This window comes from Piliocolobus tephrosceles, chromosome 3, assembly GCF_002776525.5.
Source record: "Piliocolobus tephrosceles isolate RC106 chromosome 3, ASM277652v3, whole genome shotgun sequence".
NCBI classification, from domain to species: domain Eukaryota; kingdom Metazoa; phylum Chordata; class Mammalia; order Primates; family Cercopithecidae; genus Piliocolobus; species Piliocolobus tephrosceles.
In genome coordinates, this window is record NC_045436.1 from 18,837,941 (window position 1) to 18,853,309 (window position 15,369).

At 34.7% G+C, this 15,369-nt stretch overlaps 1 non-coding gene across 1 annotated transcript; it reads right to left on the reverse strand.

Moving 5' to 3' along the window:
- Positions 1-15,015: 15,015 nt before the first annotated feature.
- Positions 15,016-15,146, reverse strand: LOC111554272. The gene has a single exon (XR_002735196.1). It is a non-coding gene; the product is annotated as a U6atac minor spliceosomal RNA (small nuclear RNA).
- Positions 15,147-15,369: the final 223 nt, after the last annotated feature.

The window sequence follows — 15,369 nt, forward strand, 5'->3', positions numbered from 1 at the left end:
TAGAGGGACAGAACTAATAGGAGATCTATATATCTGAGATATATCTGAGAGATACATATGAGTATATATATATATATATAAGTATATATGTGAGTATATATATAAGTATAATACTTAATAAACTCATATATATGAGTATATATAAATACACTCATATATATGAGTGTATATAAAATATATATTATATTATCTATCTATCTATCTATCTATCTATCTATCTATCTATATGGGATTAACTGCCTAGTAAAGAAGTTTCTCAACCAGTTGAAAATATTACCATTTGGGAAACCATTTGAAAACATTTGAAAGGCCAAAATCATCTAGATGCAGATAGATTACAGCTGCAAAAAGTACATTTAAGAAAGATGAACATTTTGAGTGACTATATAATTTTATATGAAAAAGGTTTACTGGGATGCATGAAAAATAATAAGGAGCTGTCGTGCCCAGGATAATTGTTTTTTACCTTGTTAATGAGTAGTATCCAATAGAGAGGTTTAGAATGTTCAATATTTGGCGGTTCAGCACAGATTTCAGCAATAATCATACATTAGCTTATATGATCACAAGGTCCCATAATAGTCTGTCCTCAAGCTTGAGGAGCAAGGAGAGCCAGTTCAAGTTTCAAAACTGGAGAATTTTGACTCCGATGTTTGAGGGCAGGGAGCATCCAGCATCCAGCACGGGAGAAATATGTAGGTTGGGAGGCTAGACCAGTCTTGCCTTTTCACATTTTTCTGCCTGCTTTTATATTTGCTGGCAGCTGATCAGATTGTGCCCAGCAGATTAAGGGTGGGTGTGCCCTTCCCAGACCACTGACTCAAATGTTAATCTCCTTTAGCATCACCCTCACAGAGTACTACAATACTTTGCATCTTTCAATCCAATAAGTTGGCACTCAATATTAACCATCACAATGTACTTTAGTGCATATGCAGAATCTTTGAACCAAATCACTTTGTTAATTATTGCATGCAAGAAGGACACTTCAACTTAATAACCTTTCAGTACTGAAGGGAAATAATGGCTTTATGGCAAAAATTTTGTCTTCCTGAAAATAATACCTATGAAACAATTTCTAAAATAAATCATTAATCATTAAATTATTAAAAGAGCAATGTTTTGGGCTAAAGAGTGGAGCTCGGGAACTAGTCCTTGGTAACATTCCACATGAATAAAGCAAAGATTTTATGTAAGATACAAAAATATTGATAATATGAAAATGCTATTGATGAGCTGACATTTTTTAGCAGATGTAGTACTCTTAGATAGTTATTGACTGTAGTTCCAGGAAGATTTCCTCTGAAAATCCAAGTCCATGAAGACAATTGACTGAAAAACAGCAGTCTGGTAAGATTACAGCTGTTAAATCAAATATATATTATGTACAATGAAGATATTATGGCAGATAATATAACCAACAATTTGGTCACTCAGAACATAAATGGGATTAACTGCCCAGTAAAGAAGTTTCTCAACCATTTGAAAGACCAAAATCGTCTAGATGCAGATAGATTACAGCTGCAAAAAGTACATTTACGAAAGATGAACATTTTGAGTGACTATATAATTTTTTATGAAAAAGGCTTACTGTGATGCATGAAAAATAATAAAGAGCTGTCATGCCCAGGAAAATTGTTTTTTACCTTGTTAATGAGTAGTATCCAATAGAGGGGGGTTTAGAATGTTGAATATTTGGTGGTTCAGCACAGATTTCAGCAGTAATCATACATTCCCTTTGATGAGTCTTCACATAAAAGAGTAAAAGGAAGGACTCAATCTGGAGAAAACTCTCTAGCCACATTATTATTAATGGTTAGGGGAATTAGAGTCTCCTGTACTTTCTTTTCCCTCTCTTAAAATTCACTCTGGTGAAGGCGAAAGTGCATGTATTATACAAGCAGATTGAAGTTTTAACCTTACCCATGTATCAGCTGTATGGAAACTAGCAAGTACATAATTTAGGATCTATCGAGAAGCAGAGCTACTATGAGTGATGTGGAATTAGAAATTTATTAGTGAGATTTGATCCTACATAATTATGAGTGTCGATGCCGACGTCTGTGAAAAGTTATCTTTGTGTCTTTAGCAGCTCTGCAGTCAGTGTAGGTCAGCAGGGCTGGCGGCTAGGAAGAAAAACTGAATTTGAAGTGGGAAGAGCAAAGACAACCAGGACTCATGGGGAGAAACCAAGACTCACAAAGACAAAGTGAACCCTGCCTCTTTCTTTCACTGTCTCCAACCTCTGTGACCTACAGAATAAACTGATTTGACCTTCATCGTGAACCTGCACAAATGCCTGTCCCAGGACTTGCAAGAAGAAAGACACTTGAACGTAGAGCTGGAGTTGCCGTGAGCTTGCCCTGTGCTTACAAAGTGAGCCAGCAGAGCAGGGAAAACGTGTGTTTGCAGCTGCAGCAGCACCTGAACCCTATGTTGAATTCCAGAGAGTAGTGGCTGCTGCTTCATTCCCATCTTCCGAATCTCAAATTCATCTCTTCCAGTAGTCAAGCCTAAACTAGAACCACACGAGGAAGGAATACTGGAAAATGTAGTTTCACCTGGGCAAAGTTCAAACAGTACAAAACTACCACAGCAATTTACTTAAATTTCCTGATCTGCGGTTATATCTTTTCTAAAATGGAAGAAAAACTATCTACTAGAGTTTATGTGAGTTTGAAAATATGCAAATTGAAAACTATGCTAGCTCCACTCACCAGCAAAGACAGCTGTGTGTATCCCTTCCTCTTTCTACAATTATCTCATCTCTAAAGAGCAGGCGCTATAACTACAAAGATTCTTGAGAACCACAAGATCCTTAAGTCCTTCTCCTGCTTCTTTCAAGGATATATCAACTTGGGACTCTGTATTGAAGAAATAGCCATATGGAGTCATGCAGATATGGGTTTTTAATTTTCCAGATTGTGCATTCAAACACTATACAATACAGATACAGGCAAAATTATAGATTTTTAGTTAGAAAAACTTAAAAAGAGATTACTTCTTGAAGTGTCACACCCACCCACGCAACCACCTACACAAACATGTGCACACACATATCAATGATAAATAATAATTATTGTCACTTGCAGGGTTTTTCTGAGGACTAATAGAAATCGCTGAGTACCTCCCACAATGCCGTGTACATATTATGCTCTTAACAACCATTTTCTCTTTCCACTTCTTGTAATTCATAAGTTTTGGTAGCCTCTACCATTCATTGCATCACGTTGTTGTTGTTGTTGTTGTTGTTGTTGTTGTTGTTGTTGTTGTTGTTGAGATGGAGTTTTGCTCTTCTAGCCCAGGCTGGAGTGCAGTGGGGTGATCTCGGCTCACTGCAACCTCCGACTCCCGGGTTCCAGCAATTCTTCTGCCTCAGACACCCGAGTGGTTGGGACTACAGGCATGTACCACCATGCCCAGCTAATTTTTGTATTTTTAGTAGAGACGGGGTTTCTCCATGTTGGCCAGGCTGGTCTCAAACTCCTGCCCTCAGGTGATTCACCCACCTCGGCCTCCCAAGTGCTGGAATTACAGGCGTGAGCCACTGCACCTGGCCACATCGCACTTTCAAAATGGATATTGACTGAGTTGACTTAAAAATAGCCTACCATCAAATAAACTTTTAGAAATAAAAGTAAAGTAAATACTGCCTAATTTTTAATGGTAAAGAAAGCACAAAGAAAAGAGAACAAACACCTGACAAAGATGACAATACGGTGAGACAGCAGAAAAGGAGCATTTGTAGGTCACTCTTGTGATTGTCAAGAAAGAGTCTCAGGCTTTGAGATAATTCGTTTATCTCATATCAAGCTTCCATTTGTAAAGTTATAATTAGAATTTGAATTCCTCACTCTTCTTTTCCAAATGGGGACCAAGTGAGTGATTTTACAATCGGCTGTCAGGTATTAGAGGTAAGCATTGAGAGCAAGACAATAGAGAAGACCTCATGGAATGTTACAAAATCATTTTTAACAGAAAACTAATTATTTTAGGCCGGGCACGGTGGCTCAAGCCTGTAATCCCAGCACTTTGGGAGGCCGAGACGGGCGGATCACGAGGTCAGGAGATCGAGACCATCTGGGCTGGCGCGGTGAAACCCCGTCTCTACTAAAAAATACAAAAAACTAGCCGGGCGAGGAGGCGGGAGCCTGTGGTCCCAGCTGCTCGGGAGGCTGAGGCAGGAGAATGGCATGAACCCGGGAGGCGGAGCTTGCAGTGAGCTGAGATCCGGCCACTGCACTCCAACCTGGGCGACAGAGCGAGACTCCGTCTCAAAAAAAAAAAAAAAGAAAACTAATTATTTTAGCTAGCATTTATAAAGATTTATACAAGAGCAGATAGTATATCTCTTAAATTAAGTACGTGAAATTTTATGCTAATAGGCCATTAAGTGGAGCTAGCCTAGAGTACTTACATGTAAAGAAGTGAATTTAGAAGAAGATAAACCTTGTAGAATTTTTTTTTTAAAGACAGAGTTTACAGCCCGAGAAAGATAAATGAAGAGTTATAGAGTAGATTTAGTATAATCAAATAATGATGGAAAATTATTATTAAAAATCATATAGTCAGACATGGTAAAGCTGGATCACAGCAAAATTAATTGTATGCTATGTTTTAAGTTACCTTAGCTCAATGCTTCCTCCAAAATCATCTGGCATGCTTTTTCATAACAGAAACCCATTTTCTCACTTGTATCATAACCTTTTTTAAGCCACAACCTAGGATTATTGGCACAACCTTGTGGTTTTAAATCGAAGTTTTAAAGCTTTTCTTACTGTTATTTATAGTTTATGTTTTATTTCATTTGTTGAACACTTTTGTCTTTTGAGTTAGGAGTTTATTTATTTACCTTTTTGTCATAATGGTTTCCTACAGTTAAATATACAGTCTTACGTCCAGTTAAGAGGTTGGTATTCAAAAAGTACTCTAGGCTGGACGTAGTGACTCACACATGTAATCCCAGCACTTTGGGAGGCTGAGGCGTGTGGATCACGAGGTCAGGAGTTCAAGACCAGCCTGGCCAAGATGCTGAAACCCCATGTCTACTAAAAATATAAAAATTAGCTGGGCGTGGTGGCAGATGCCTGTAGTCTCAGCTACTTGGGAGCCTAAGGCAGAAGAATTGCTTGAACCCAGGAGGCAGAGGTTGCAGTGAGCCAAGATTACACCACTGTACTACAGCCTGGGTGACAGAGCAAGACTCCCTCTCAAATAAAAACATTAAAAAAAAAAAAAGTACTCTACCATGTTCAAACTATGAGAGCCGAGGTGAGTCATTTAACCTTTATCACCCACAAAATTGGTATAATACTTACTTTATGAGATCACTTCAGAGGTTTAACAACAGAAAGTACAAAAGAACATATAGCACAATTCCTGGTGTATATCAAGTTGTGATGATGATTATTATCATTTTTAGATTTCATGAAATTCCAACATTTTAGATACTATCATTTTGACTTGTAAAATCAACCCTGTTTAAAGTGCCTTTTGAAAAAGATGTTCTGTTTACCTATAACTTGTTTCTTCAGAAGACTGGTAGAGGATGTGGCTTCACATCCTCTTCACATCCTCTTCAAAGCTTTCTTTCTTATTGCAATTAGTCTAGTAATAAGTCTGCCTTTAACACGTCTTGCCCCTCATGAGAATTCAAAACTGTTATCCAAATGACTGGTGACTGTTATTCTATCCCCCGTTATACTCCTCTTTATAGTCCAGTACTACCTGACAATAACCAACACCTGTATAAACTACCAGGCAAGAAAACTCGCCATCATTTTCTTCAGCTCATCATGCCCCAAGTTGATTGCACTAATATTCCCTCCTAATATATCTTGAAAACAATCTTGATAAAGATTCTTAGTATGTCTTTTATACCTAATATATGTTATAATATCTTGAAAATAAATAAAGAATAGTGTTTGGCACATTAGTGAAATCTGGAAGGAGGGCAATTATTGAAGCTTTATTTAAATCAGTATATTCAAGATATATCAGGGCAGATGTCAGCAGCACTGTAGTTCTTCAATATTCCCAAATCCACCCACAAAATCTGACAACTAAACCAAGAAATGTACCGAAAACACTTGAAACAAAACTAAGTAACAAAGTGTCACTGTGAAACCTAAAGTATGACAAACTGCCAATAGCAACAACACTATATGCTCTCAGAAAGTGTGTAGGAGGGGTAAAAAAAATAGGAAGACAAAGGAAAAAAACCCTGAAAACCTAAGAACACCCAAACTGCCAAAGTTATTAACAAAAATGGTCAATAGGACAATCTGAGATTAACAGCTGAAATTAAGAGAAGCCTTTTAAAGCATAAACTTGCAAGTAAGAGCAACTGTACTTCTATAATGTTTGATTGTATTGGAGGGTTGCACACCTTGTGAATTCTTGGAATTAACTACCTGTAATTTTTATTAGGATAAAGCTAGATTTTGGACAGTGAAATACCCAGGTAATAGGACAGAAACTCTAGGCAGAAAGAAAGGAGAATTTCCAACAAAAATTGGAGAAGAGTACTCAAATGATGTGAAAAAGCTCAAAGCCATTCACGTGTCAGAAAAAAAAACTGTGGCTCATAGTAGATATTAGCTCAGAACTGTGGAGACATGAATAGAAACCTGGCAGATCCTTTTCTCCAAGAATTATGAGAAAATTCATCCCAATTTAACATGAACAATAGAAAATATTGCAATTAAATCACACAAAAAGCTGCGTCTTAAGTGTAGAGTAAAGGTAATAACATTCCTACAGAGATTATTTCTGGATTCTGAAGGAACCCCAGAAAGACTTATCCACACATAGTTTAAAAAGTGTTATCTAATATTTCAAAAAGAAAAAGAAATAAAAAACTAAAAGTAGAGAATACTGGAGGCTATGAAAGAATAGCAAGAATCCAACCTAGATAAATTCAGAAATGAGATATTTGAAGAAAAGGAAATTGTGAAGAGACTAGACAGAACTCATAAAAGAATTACAAATAAAATTTCAAACCAACATTTCAAAAATAAATATTAATTTAAAAAACCCAAAAATGAATGAATGAATGGACTTAATACCTTCATTTAATAGAAACTGGAAAAGACAAAAATTAAAAATAATTAAAATAAACATGAGATTAAAAATATATTTCAGAGAAAGTGATAAGTATGAAACCTAGCCAGGAAAGTACACCACAGGGCACAGAAGGTCAAATGCAACAAACAATAGAAACAATATAGAATCTGAAGTAAACTGGCCTGAAATAAGAGTGGCTTAATTTGATTCTGTGTACTTATATGAATTGTTCTCCAAGATATGTTACTAAGATAAAAGACCTAGATGTAAAAACAAATCTATGTGTATATATTATAAATTGTCCATATGCTATTTATATATACATGCAAATATGTATGCCATATATATGTGTGTGTGTGTGTGTGTGTGTGTGTGTGTATATGCTTGAATTACATGTAAAATGTAATTAATCAGATTAGTAAAATGTTACAGATAGAATAGGCAAAGACTGGAAAAAATAAGTATAGAAAATAGAGATTTCTTAGTATATTTCATTTTGCAAATTTCACTTCAGAAATATAAAAATGTTTCAACTAATTATTTAAAAAATGATAAAAATGGAAGAAAGCAAACTCTAAACCCAGAAATCAACATGAAATGTATCTAACTAAAATTTGAATTGATTCCAAAATGATACAGAAAAGTTAATTATGCATGTGTTTAAAACAAAACAACTTAATAATACCCTAAGTATAAAAATAACTGCACTGGACTCAATTATTATATGCCACAATATTTATATTATTATTTTGAAATAGTAGCTATATATGCAGAAATAAAATGATCTATCTGTGTGTATATATATATAATATATATATGGGGATAATATTTTCATGGTTTATACATTCCAGTTTGCATTAAAAGAAATAAGATTTACATGAAGAAACTGATGATTCCATGGCCAGGATAGAAAACATAAGATGTAAATTTGGAACTTGATATTCCACCACAGAGCTAAGAAACTACCTATGTAAGAGTGCTCAGATTGTATCAAAAACAATCTAGAGCTCACTTGAAGAACTTCCTATTGGCCAAACATAAAAGAATAATGGTTTCAATGGATTACAGCACATCAGATTAGTTGAAGTCTGAGTACAAAAGGAAACATCACTACCAACAAAAATGTATTTATAATTTTAAAAGCAACATTTTTTTTTTTACTTTTAAGCAATATTAAGGGGAAAAACATTATTTTAAGACATGGAAAATGATAATTGAAGAATGAGTAAGTATTTGAAGCTATTAGAAAATAACTTATTTACACACTTCTTATGAAATAATAGATTTGGGTCTGTATAGTTAGTGGGTGATAACATTCCAAAAGGAAAGAGAGGAAGAAAAATATGGAGGGATGAAACATATGAAATATAGAAAAAGCAATTATAAAAGGGAAGTCTACAGCAATATACCTCAATATTGAAAAAGAAGAAATACCTCAAATAAACTACCTACCATTTCATCTTAAGGAACTAGAAAGCCAAGAACAAACTATACTCAAAGTTAGTAGAGGAAGAAACTAATGAAGATGAGAGCAGAAATAAATGAAATAGAGAATAGAAAAGCAATAGAAAAGATCAATAAAACTGAGTTAATTTTTAAAAGATAAATAGAATAATGAATTTTAACCAGAATAACTATAAAGAGAGAACACCCATATTAATAAAACCAGAAATAAAACAGAAAACATTACAACTGATGAAACAAAAATGCAGAAGATCATAAGAGATGATTATAAATAATTATAGGTCAACAAATTGGATAACTTAGAAGAAATAGATAAATTATCTCATGCATAAACCTACCAAGACAGAATTAAATAGATACAGAAAATCTAAATGAACCAATGACAAGTAAGGAAACTCAATCAGTAATAAGAAAGTATTGCTAGAATTTAGCAGTGAAGCCATCAAGTTCTGGGCTTTTTGTTGTTGGTAAATTTTATATTTTTATATACAGAAAGGAATATAATTCAGGCACTTAAATAAGGCTGAGCTCTCATTTATGATAACATAGATGAACATGGAGGACATTCTATTAAGTGAAAGACAAATACACTCATAAATGGAATCTAAAAATGTATCTCACAGAAGAGTGGAATGGTGGTTACCAGGAGCTGAGGTGGTTTGGTTGACAGGGAGATGTTCTTCAAAGGATACGAAATTTGTCTTTGTCTAACAATGAAAGGAATACGTTCAAGAGTTCTATTGTACCACGTAGTAACTATAGGTAATACTGTATCATATTATTGGAAAATGCTTAGAGAGTGGATGTAGAGTGTTCCCTCAGAAAATGTGATAATTATGTGATTGATGCATATGTTAATTAGTTAGATTTAGTCATCCTGCAATGTATATATACACTTCAAAACATTACAGCATACTAAATACATACAATTATCTCTGTAAATTTAAAAATACTAAATTTAAATTACTAAAAGGGTGAGTCATTTTCAGGACATCTGAATTCCTTTAGATTTTCATGTCATTTTTATCTTTTATTATTATTATGTTTTAAAAAGTGGCATAAAGATCTAAACCTATTAAATTTAAACTAATTTTTACAAACAAGCTTTATTCTCTTTCCTATTCTATAAGCAAAATCATATCTGATGACAGACTGAGAGTGGAATTTATATATGATATTTTTATCTTACATATTTTCTTCCTTTCCTCATACTGATATTCTGCTGATTCTTAGTCCTAAATCTTTGATTCTTGGAATAGCAGGTGTCATAAATGTCCGTTTCAAGGCATATCAGTCATGTTTCAACATTCAGATGAAAGAGACAGAGAAATTTTCAGTTCATGTTTTTTACCATTTTATAATTGCAGAAAATATTTTTAGATTCTCAAACATTTTTCTGAATGATATTGATCAACACTGTAAATCATTGACCTGCTTGAAAACTGTATCAAATTTTCTGTTACTAATGAGAAAATTTAATTAAGATAGGTACAGAACAATATAGAGTTTAGACATTGAAGAGCTTTATTATCAGTGCTGTTGATCTCTATTTGTATTTTAATATTTGATTACATAAAATATTGTTTTAAAGTATAAACAAAATCAGCTAATACCGTTATAGAAAATATCACGAAAAACTGTTCACTTTTTGTGTTATCTACCATCTTTAGCACTTCAGAAGAGTTTTGGTGTTAAGGCTGAACTGGGACGAGTCAAAATGAGATTGGAGGTGTTTATATTCTAATTATTTCTTCTTTAAAAGATTTTGTGTCTGTGGGAATGATGTATTTCTTGAATGTTTGTAAGAGCTCACCTATCGAATCATCAGAGTTGATTTATTTGTAGGATGACATAATAAATGATTCAATATATTTCATTATTATAGGTTATTTTAGATGTCTTTTCATGTCAATTTTTGTAAATTTTAGGATGTCTTCTCATGACAATTTTTGTAAATTAAGTATTTCCTAGGAATCTGTTCATGTAAAATTTTACATTTATATTAAATTCTTAATGAATTTTATTAACTGTGGTAATTATACAGTCAATAAAATAGTTTAAGAAATTTAAATATTATGCCTTCCTTTTAAATTCCTTAAACTATTTTTTCATAGTTCAATCAGGCCAGAATTTTTTTAATTTAATAAATCTTCAATTTAGTTTTTTTATCTCTTTATATTGCTTCCTATTTTATATAATTCTACTCTGATCCTTATTATTATTTTAATTCTACTTTGGATTTATTCTGTTTTTTTTTTTTGTTTGTTTTGTTATTTTCTAATTCATGAGTAGATACATGTAACATAGATTGTCTGGCTTTTTGTTCTTAAAAATGTACAGCCATATATTTTTTGAAAATATGGTTTTGCTGCAGTCTATAAATTTGATGTAAAGTTCTCCCATTCTTTTCAAATCTTAAAATTTTGAAATTCTATCATAGTTTTTAAAGGTGAGACATGTAAACTAGTGTTCAATGTATAATTTTATAATTAATTTAACTTTTAAATTTACATTCTGATAAAAATGTGCTCGAATATTAAAATATATTGAGAGACTTTAGGGCTGAATATCTGTGTAAATGGTCTTTGAAAACCATTTTTAAATTTGTATTAGCAGTGTTAATATACGCCAATAATGGTAAACCAGTTAATTTTGCTGAACAAATATTTTCTACCTTTAAAAGGTTTGGTGCTGCTTATGACAAATCAATCAATACAAGAGACATTTTGAAATGCACTATGATCGTGGATTTGGCAATCTCGTCCTGTAGTTCTATCAATGTTTAGGTCACCATTTTATCAAGTTTTACACATCATGTATTATAATATAGGTCATTTTATGTACCATTTTGAGTAAAAGAACACTATTAGTTACTATGTTCATTACTAATAAATTATTATTTGATTGATAATGGCTATTAATTATTACATATCACATTTATGTATACATAAAAAGAATAACATAAGCCAAATAAATTAAGTATAACTAATTCTTAAATACTTTGAACCTCATTTTTCACATCATCAATGTTTATTTTTCCATTTCATATTCACCTTCTGTGAAGTATTGCACAGTATTTTGGAATATGGTAATGAAGTATTTATTAGGATAGTACAACATTAATGTCTGAAGGAACATTTCAAATCACTGACACTCATTCTTCCATTTGGGATAATGACAATTTACTGTGACAACAGTAGATTTTTCAGACAATTGTGACTTGTGTTAATTCTTCAAATGGTTCTTAGAGTGTTTCTGAACTGGAACCTCAAGGGGTTTCGAGGTGCCCATTTATGCCAACAGGATAAAGGATTGATAAGGTTTTGGCTGTGTCCCCACCCAAATCTCTTCTTGAATTCCCACATCTTATAAGAAGGACCTGGTGGGAGGTAATTGAATCATTGGAACACATCTTTCCTATGCTGTTCTTGTGATAGTGAATAAGTCTCAGGAGATCTGATGGTTTTAAAAAGAGTGGTTCCCTGCACAAGCTCTTTTCTCTTATCTGTAGCCATGTAGCCATGTGAGATGTGCCTTTCACCTTCTGCCATGATTGTGAGGCCTCCCCACCATGTGAAACTATGAGTCTACCAAAACTCTCTTTTGTAAATTGCCCAGTCTCGAGTACATCTTTAACAGCAATGTGAAAACGGACTAATACCGTAAATTGGTACCAGGAGAGTGGTGTGTTGCTGAAAAGATACCCAAGAATGTGGAAGCAACTTTGTAACTGGGTAACAGGCAGAGATTAGAACAGTTCAGAGGGCTCAGATGAAGACAGAAAAATGTAGGAAACTTTGGAAATCCCTAGAGACTTGTTGAATGGCTTTGACCAAAATACTGATAATAATATGGACAAAGAAATCCAGGCTGAGGTGGTCTCAGATGGAGATGAGGAACTTGTTGGAAACTGGAGCAAAGGTGACTCCTGTTATGTTTTGGGAGAGAGATTGGTGGCACTTTGCCCCTGCCCTAGAGATTTGTGGAACTTTGAACTGGAGAGAGATGATTTAGAGTATCTGGTGGAAGAAATTTCTAGGCAGCAAAACACTCAAGATGTGACTTGGGTGCTGTTAAAGGCATTTAGTTTTATCAGGGAAGTAGAGCATAAAAGTTTGGACAATGTAATAGAAAAGAAAATCCAATTTTCTGAGGAGAATTTCAAGCTAGTTGCAGAAATTTGCATAAGTAACAAGGAGGCAAAGGAATGTTAATCAATAAGACAATGGGGAAAATGTCTCCAGGGCATGTCAGAGGTCTTCACAGCAGCCCCTTCTATCACAAGCCCAGAGGCCTTGGAGGAGAAAGTGGTTTTGTGGGCCAGGACCAGCATCCCTGTGCTATATGCAGCCTAGAGACTTGGGGCCCAGCCACTCCAGCCATGGCTGAAAGGGGCCAATGTAGACCTCAGGCCATGGGTTCAGAGAGTGTAAGCCCCAAGCCTTGGCTGTTTCCACATGGTGTTGAACCTGTGAATCCATAGAAGTCCAGAACTAGGGTTTAGGAACCTCCACCTGGATTTCAGAGGATGTATGAAAACTCCTGGATGCCCAGGTAGAAGTTTGCTGCAGGGGTAGGGTCCTCATGGAGAACCTTCGCTAGGACAGTGCAAAAGAAATTGTGGAGTTGGAGCCCCCACACAGAATACCTATTGATTGGGTCACTGCCTAGTGGAGCTCTGAGAAGAGGCCACCATCCTCCAGACCCTAGAATCACAGATCCACTAACAGCTTGCACTGTGTGCCTGGAAAAGCCTCAGACACTCAACACCAGCCCTAGAATCACAGATCCACTGACAGCTTGCACCATGTGCCTGGAAAAGCCTCAGACACTCAACATCAGGCCATGAAAGCAGCTGGGAGGGAGGCTGAGCCCTGCAAAGCCACAGGAACAGAGCTGCTCAAGACTATGGGAGCCTACCTTTTGCATCAGTGTGACCTGGATGTGAGACATGGAGTCAAAGGAGATCATTTTGGAGCTTTAAGATTTGACTGCCCTGCTGGATTTCAGACTTGCATGGGGTCTGTAGTCCCTTTGTTTTGGCCAATTCCTCCCATTTGGAATGGCTGTATTCACCCAATGCCTGTACCCCCACTGTATCTAGGAAGTAACTGACTTTGCTTTTGATGTGACAAACTCATAGGCAGAAGAGACTTCCTTTTCTCAGATGAGACTTTGGACTAAAGTGGGTTAAGACTTTGGAGGACTATTAGGAAGTCATGATTAATTTTGAAATGTGAGGATATGAGATTTAGAAGGGCCAGGGGCAGAATGATGTAGTTTGATTGTGTCCCTACCCAAATCTCATCTTGATTTCCCACATGTTGTGGCAAGGACCCTGTGGGAGGTAATTGAGTCATGGGGCTGAGTCTTTCCTGTGCTGTTCTTGTGATAGTGAATATATCTTATGAGATCTGATGGTTTTAAAAAGGAAAGATTCCCTGCACAAGCTCATTTTTCTTCTCTGCCACCACGTGAGATGTGCTTTTCACTTTCCGCCATAAATGTGAGGCCTCCCTAGCCAAGTGGAACTGTAAGTCCTTTAAACCTCTTTCTTTTGTAAATTGCCCAATCTCAGGTTTGTCTTCATCAGCAGTGTGAAAACGTACTAATACAAGGATTAAGTTTACATACAGTCTAACAATGACATCTTTGTCATGATTGCTGCCTGATCGCAAGCAATTATGAAGTGCCATAGATATTGAAATTCATCCTTATTGTAGAGGTGTTAAAGTGTGTAATAATATGTATCTTTTAAGTTATTGAAATATGCTGTTTAAGGCTAGTCTATTAGGTATGTTCAAATATATAAATGTATATTCCTTGTGGTTTTAAAATTTTATCATAAGAATAGATTCCTTTCTATCTTGAGCTTTCTTTTGGCTAATATGTTTTCCCTCCATTATTGTGAAAATTTATCTCTATATCTTAGGTTAGAGGTTGTCAACTGTGGTCTGCAGGCCAATTTTGGCCCATTTCCTGTGTTTTAAGTGAAATATTATTGAGACATAGCCATGCTCATTCATGTGTATATGGCCTATGTCTGCTTTCATGCTCCAGCAACCAAGTTGAATAGTTGCTACTGAAATCACGTGGCCCATAAAGCCAAATATATTTATTATTTGACCGTTTACAGAAAAACTTTGCCATCCTCTGTCTTTGGCCCATCTTTATATTTTAGATGTAAATATCGTTTGTAAAAATATAATTTATTTATTTAAAGATCCACAGACAAATTTTATTGTGTTATTGAATACCTCAAACTGCAGTTAGTTACAGTGTACTGCTTACACATCTATTAATTCATATGTATATTTTTAACATATAAACTATTAGTGCATTTCCATTTATGTTGTAGGAAAATACTTTTTCTTTAGGGAATATATCATAAGAGTGATTCTTTATATTTTAAGAGCTCATTTTATTTTTTTAAGTTATTACTTTATTTGATACTTGAAGTACTGCTTAGAAACACCTCAAGTTGTGAAAAAATTGAGGCTCAGAGAAGTTAAGTGTTTTTTCTTAAGCTATACAATATTCAAGACCCAAGATAGGCTCAAGAGCCTCTTCTAGGGTTGACCAGGGGAATGCTAACCTTCTCTCCTTTCATGTGACACAAAATACAATTTTAAATGAAATTGTAGAAGCTCTCACTTTGTTTTTGTCTATTTCTGTTTATTAGGATATATTTGGCCTGATTTTTACCATTTTACTTTTAAACTTCTATTTGTCTCAATTTAAATGTTTCTTTTCCTTCCTGGCTTGCTTATTTGATGAGTTTTTCTATTTGTTAGTTTTTTTTCTTACTAAGTATTTTCTCCTTTGCTATTTAGAACATTA